General features: G+C 38.8%; 1 long non-coding RNA gene across 2 annotated transcripts in view; it reads right to left on the bottom strand.

Annotated features, from left to right (window-relative positions):
- Window positions 1-288: 288 nt before the first annotated feature.
- LOC141385756 (uncharacterized) overlaps window positions 289-6,914 on the bottom strand; it is a 227,233-nt gene continuing 220,607 nt past the window's right edge. The window contains exon 5 of one of the 2 annotated variants that reach the window (XR_012406724.1): window positions 289-926. This is a non-coding gene — a long non-coding RNA (uncharacterized lncRNA). The remainder of the gene's footprint in view (window positions 927-6,914) is intronic. The other variant, XR_012406723.1, reaches the window with a different exon arrangement.

Raw genomic sequence — 6,914 nt, 5'->3', positions numbered from 1 at the left:
AGTTTGGAAGCCCCTATATATAACATGATATCATATATCAGGTATAACATATCATATCAGGTATAACATATCATAGCATAGCATAGCATAAGTTTTTCTTTATTTCACCCCCAGAATATTCAGAACTCCCCCAGTTTTTCCCAATGATTATTAGATATAATTATATACATTTTATTTCCCCCCAGAGCTTTCAGATGTCTGCAGGGAACCTCTGCCCTTGGTGTCTTTGTGAGAGAGCCCATAATGATCTCCCACAGGACTAAAGCTCAGCCTGTTCCTTCATTATTTGATTGATTTATTTCTCTTATTTCATTCAATGGGAATAAAACACAGCTCTGCCACATCGCTTTCATTCACATTACTTTTAATCATCTGAATAATCTGACCCACTGACACCGGAAAAAACGCAACCTGTGGGTATAATCGAAAGCATCCATTTTCAATCGCAGCGCATGTGAAGCGTTTCCTGTTCGCCATATACGCTCCATTGAGATGCTTTTATTGCCGCCTCAATGGAGACAGACCTTGACTGCAAGGTTTTGCATAAAATGAAAGCTTCGGTCAAGGGCTTTTTTTTCGCAGGCATCTATGGAAGGCCTACAAAAAAAGAGATGAAAACATCATAATAAAACATTTTATATACAACAGCCATGTTCTCTGACCACACAGAGAGGAAGAAATTCTCATATGTGGAGATATTTTTTTCTCTTCAGAAATCGAGGTCACCTTGCAGACCTCTGGGCAATGCTGGTTGGAAAATTACTTACGAAAACAAAATTGTGGACATATGTCAGAACTCTCTGGCCTTGAGATAAAAAAAAATCAATAGATGCTGTGTCATTGTTAGTGCAGAGAGTTCTGGGCAATGCTTCGATGGGAGAGATGTCTGTGTTGCTGTCGTATACTACTTTCCTTCATGAGCAAATCTGGAAAACACAAGAAAGAATAGTTTTTGTGAAAACTACTGTAAATTGTTGCTGAAATATGTAGAAATATGAATAAAGTTAGCTTTTAATATATCTGCATGTAAAATTGACTAACCAGCCAAAATTAAACCCCATGTTTTGACAGGTCTCACTTTGTGAAGTTTATTTATAAACTAATTTTGAGAGGATCACGTGCTAATGATAGCTTGCGGCTGGTCCCGCATTATTCAATTTCTGATTCACCAATCAGACAATTCCTAAGCCATTATAAATAACCTAAGTTCCATATAACAGCCATCTTTATTTTAAAGAATCCCCCTTTTTACCCCTACTCTTCCTCCTTTTCTAGATGGGTGGCACGGTGGCCCAATGGTTAGCACTGTTGCCTCACAGCAAGAACAACACTGATTCTAGTCCTTACCAAGCCAGCCAATGTTTCTGTGCGGAGTTTACACGTTCTCTCACAGCAAGAAGGTTGCTGGGTCGCTGGTTCGAACCTCGGCTCAGTTGGCATTTCTGTGTGGAGTTTGTATGTTCTCCCTGCCTTTGCGTGGGTTTCCTCCCCGAGTCCTCCGGTTTCCCCCACAGTCCAAAAACATTGGTACAGGTGAATTGGGTAGGCTAAATTGTCCGTAGTGTAACCATGCGGTGTGAATGTGTGTGAGGATGTTGCCCAGAGATGGGTTGCGGCCGGAAGGGCATCCGCTGAGTAAAAACTTGCTCAATAAGTTGGCGGTTCATTCTGCTGTGGCGACCCCGGATTAATAAAGGGACTAAGCTGACAAGAAAATGAATGAATAAAATTGGAACAGTGTAGTTCAGTTTTTTTAGTGTTTAAGTTCAGTTAAGTTTAGCTCAGTTCAGTGTGGTTTAAAATCACTACTGACAGTCCAAACACTGAAGAGCAAATTATTAATATGCAGTCATAATTTCAGAGTATTTGTACAAGTTGGAAATCGAACCTGGGCCATTTGCAGCACACCGCATGGTCCACTAGGTTACATGAGACAATGTTTTTTTTTTTTTGTTTTTTTTTTTTTTCTGACCATGTCAGTTAAATGCAGGTTCGCCAGGTCTCGAAAATGACAGATACTTTCAGGCCCGGATTGGCTAATCGGGAGGACCGTGAGAATTCCCGGTGGGCCGGTCCGTTTTTTGGCCACGAGGGCCAGTGTCCCTAGCTCCAGAATCTGTTGCTCTCAGCACTCACACTTTTTAAAAATTATTTATTTATTTACTTGACCACAGCCTTCTTATTTATTATTTTACCACAGCTCTGTTCTTTTTATCTATTTTCTCGTAGCCTTGTGAGCAAGATGCAGCCTGCAGGGTAATGAAGAAATAACTAGATAAGTCATTATTCAATATACAACTGTTGTGGTACAGTGGTTAGCACGTTAGGTTATGACACCGCCAATCCGGATTCAGTCTGAGTAACATAATTGTTTTTTAACATAATTGTTGTTAAGACATATAATACTGTAAAAGTTGTTGAACATTTGAAGTTCTAAAACAGCTGTTTTCTCAAAAAAGACGTGATAGTGTAATTAGAAACTGTATTGGAAATGACCTTATTTTAATATAGTCCAGGGGTCGGCAACCCAAAATGTTGAAAGAGCCATATTGGACCAAAAAAAACAAAAAACAAATATCTTTGGAGCCACAAAAAATGTAAAGCCTTATATAAGCCTTATAATGAAGGAAACACATGCTGTATCTATAGTAGCTACATTAGCCTACTATAAAAATGAGTAAGTTGGCTACAAATACATAATGAGCCTTCATGATTAAATAGCCACTGAAATCAGGTTGTTGGTGTTTATTTCGTTGTCATTTAAACACTTCAGCACAGCCTCTGGTCTTTCAGTGATATTAATTTGATCATTTCTTCTTGCGGCCCATCAGAGTTCATGCATAAAAGCGCATTGAATATCGGTCACATCACAGGCAATTGAGTATGCTGGCACTGAATTAATGTCCTTGGTTTGCTGATCGGTGATGTTACCTGCCATTTTAATAGCCCTTTCCTTCACTGTCTTAGCGGAAAGAGCGGTATATCTTAAATTTTTTTGTATTATCTGGGTTTTGTTTTTGAAAACTGCAAATAGGTGTTCTAATATGTTGATGAATGACTCCTTTATGTAGTCACCATCTGTGAACGGTTTTCCATGCTTTATTATCTCCCGGTTTGTTTACAACAGCCACCTGCCCGGCATCTTGCCCTGCTGATAGAAACCTGTGTCGCAGGCTATGACGCAAATCTTCGTTGACAGAAATGTTGAAATTAAATATTAATTCTACACACTTTTACAGCATTTGAAAACGTTAAAAATGTTTGTCCTCCAATAGAAATCATATTAAAACAAAAATATATACTAACCTTACCCATCTTTTTGAACACTTTTGAAAAAACTTAAGGGAGCCACAAGGGCATCGCTAAAGAGCCGCATGTGGCTCTAGAGCCGCGGGTTGCTGACCCCTGATATAGTCAGTGGTGAACTGAGGTGGGCCGGTCTAAGGCTTGAAACTCCAGGGCTGAAAAAGAGTCCCACTCCGGCCCTGGATGCTTTGAATCGCTTTAGTCACGTGACCTGGTGTTTGGAATCACCTTGGTCAAATGACCTGGTTGTTTCAAATCATGCTTCAACGCAGTGTTTTAAAATACTTGCGCTTCGGGATCTCAACACTGTGTCGAAACGTCAGTTTCACGTCAGCCTTCTCTACTTGTTTGCTCCAATTTGCTCCTGTTTTTACCATTGCCTGCTTGATTATTCTGTTTAATAAAGCTGCACATGGATTCTAAACGCTATTGTCCCCAAATCTTTACAGTTATACAGAACACCACAAGAATCCCAAAACAACTCCAAGAACATATGGAGACATACTGACCCGTGCTGTTAAATGTCAACATCTCCAATTGAGCTGTGAAAAAGAACTAAACTAATTCTGTGAAAAAAAGAAAAGGGACCGTCTTGCTTTCTGCAGGACTTTATTACAACTCAGATATAAAATTTTCAAAACACTAATCTTCAAACGGTATTTATAAAACTATAATATAAAACTTACCATTTAAACAAATGTTTCTAAATAAATACTTATTGTTGGTAAACTGTAAAAAATGATATGATTAATTAGTCATGACAACATTCATTTATTAATTTTATTATCAGCCAAGTCCCTTTATTAATCTGAGGTGGCCACAGCAGAATGAACCGCCAACTTTTCCACCATATGTTTTACACAGCGGATGCCCTTTCAGCTGCAACACATCTGTGGGAAACATCCATACACTCTTATTCACACTCGTAGACTACGGACAACTTAGCCTACCCAGTTCACCTGTACCTCATGTCTTTGGACTGTGGGGGAAACCAGAGCACCCGGAGGGAACCCACGCGAACGCAGGGAGAACATGCAAACTCCACACAAGAAACGCCAACTAACCCAGCCGAGTCTCAAACCACTACTCTTGCACTACCTATTGCGCCACCGCGTTGCTAAGACAACATACATTTTTAGGTAATTGTAACTTGTTAAGTGATGTTTTATAAACAAATTTCGGGAGGAGCACGATCAGTTTTAACGAGGACAATTTATTATTGACAGTCATTCTATTATCCAATCAGCTCAAGACCAAACCCCTATATATAGTCAAAAACCTCATACCTCTGTTTTCTCTCAACTTCAGCATCCCCCCACCACCCCAAGTTCACACTATTAAACCCAATATCTACTTAAATCTGAGGGGGGAGCATTCTGGAGCCAGGCTAGACACTGTTCTCGGAACCCTATAAGGGGAATAACACAAATTTGGGTGGATTTCCCAGCTCAGAGTCTTCTCCCAGGACAGAACATTTTCAAATACGCATATTCTTCTCGGTCAAACATCTGTGAGAGTGAAGTTAATCTTGTTTTAACTAATTTTATAAGTTATGCAGCTTATTTTGTGTCAGTTTAATATAATATAAGTTTGGATTATTCATTCAGGGTTAGTTTATTCAACATAATCATTTCAGGCAACCAGTGTTTTATTTACAGTGTAGTAAAATAGAATTGAACTACTATCAACAGTATTCAACAAGCACAGATTTAGTAGATAATTTGCCACTACAATGCAGTGTTTAAGCCTCATAATTCAGTACAAAATGAGGGGAATAATTGCAAAACATTATCAAAAAGTTAGTAAGTGCTTTATTTACATAAAAATCATTCTAGTTTTTTAGAGAACAGTCAAAGAATGTCTTGATTCTTAAGTTTCTTTACAAAAGGTATTACTACTGTACTGTACATGAAAATTCTAATAACCCCTTTCATCTATTGTAAACTGCAGGTACCAATTTAATCATTCGAAGAATTTATATAAGGATATCTTTTGCTCTAGAGATTTTGTCCTCTTGAAGACTAAAGGCCATGTACACCATGAGGGATTCATCGCCAGCGCTCTGGGCTTTTATGTGGTGCTTTAATACACAGGCCATTGACTTTGAAAAATGAGGTGCATGAAAGATTAGATAATATAGAAAAATTTGTGTCAAAAGACCCTTAAAGTGCATTCCATCTAATCCTACCATTGTCCAGGGTTAAAGTATGACTGGAGGCTGGAATGTGCTGTATTTCAAGCCTTCTGGCATTGTATGAAAGCAATGTGTAAAACATAATGGAATTGAAGTTGCCATTGGCTGAAAATCTATACTTCTGCAGAAGCTCTTAAATGTTACATATATGACGGTGACAAAGATAAACTCAAAGGCCTGAATCCAAATGTAGATAAACGACTTGAATGTGTCCGGATATGCTCTTTTTACAAGATGTAATACAAGCCTCAAGTGTCTACAAAATGTGTATGTAAAGTTTCAGCTCAGCGGTTTCCCCCACAATCCAAAGACATACAGTATATAGGTGAATTGGATAAACAAAATTGGCGGTAAAGTATGTGTGTGAATGTGAGAGTGTATGGGTGTTTCCCAGTACTGGATTGCGGCCGAAAGCACATCCGCTGCGTAAAACATTTGCTGGATAAGTTGGCGGTTTGATTTCTTTGTGGAGATACCTGATGAATAAAGGGACTAAGCCAAAAAGAAAATGAATGAAATTTGTTGTAGTGTATGTGTGTGGATATGAGAGTATATGGGTGTTTCCCTGTACTGGATTGCGGCTGGAAGGACATACCCAGCGTAAAACATATGATGGAATAGTTGGCGATTCCTTCCGCTGTGGTGACCCCTGATAAACAAGGTACTAAGCCACAGGAAAATTATTGAATGCGTTTCAGCTCATAAAACCAAGCAGATCATGCATTATACCATGCTGTAAATAAATAGTTTTCATGTGTGTATCTTTAAATGCAAATGAGCCCCACCCTTTGTGCAGAAAAAAGGTGGGGCCTTTACAACTTGTGCCTTGGTTACTCTATTTACAAACAAAACTTCTCTGTGCAATTTAAAGTCTTGTCACTATGTTCTCATGACATACTTTTTTCCCTGAAGCCACAGACAGTGAACGCTTGCAGAGAATGCACACTGTAAAAAATGTCATTTAAATTAAATTAAATTAAATTTATTTTTGAATCAAATTATCAGTTCGTCATCTCAACTCAACAAATTGACTGAAAATATTAAGGTAAACTTAAGCATAACTTTAAATTAAGTTGAAACTTGATGAATTGTGAAAATGTACCCTGTATACATTTCTGGAGAACACAAATTATGTAGGCAGAGCTACATATGGCTGCATTCTGTCTTGAAAACAAACACTACGGGGCAGTATGATGCCACCAACGGCTTCTGTTTCTTTTAGTAGCTGATTGCTTACCTTGTGTGGACGGCTTTTCTGCTGTTACCAGTTTGCCCAGTAGCTTGCCACATATGTCAGCAGACTTGGGAGGTGGAGTAGAGTCGACTGCCACAGCGAGATTCTTCTGAGTTCAGTTGGTCAGTCGACAGCAGCCTCTGGTGGTTTTAAGCGAGAAGAGCGGTGCTTATGGCACTC

This window comes from Danio rerio, chromosome 5 (genome assembly GCF_049306965.1).
Source record: "Danio rerio strain Tuebingen ecotype United States chromosome 5, GRCz12tu, whole genome shotgun sequence".
Lineage (NCBI taxonomy): Eukaryota > Metazoa > Chordata > Actinopteri > Cypriniformes > Danionidae > Danio > Danio rerio.
Note: the sequence above shows the minus strand (reverse complement) of the source record. Positions and strands in the feature narration are given on the sequence as shown.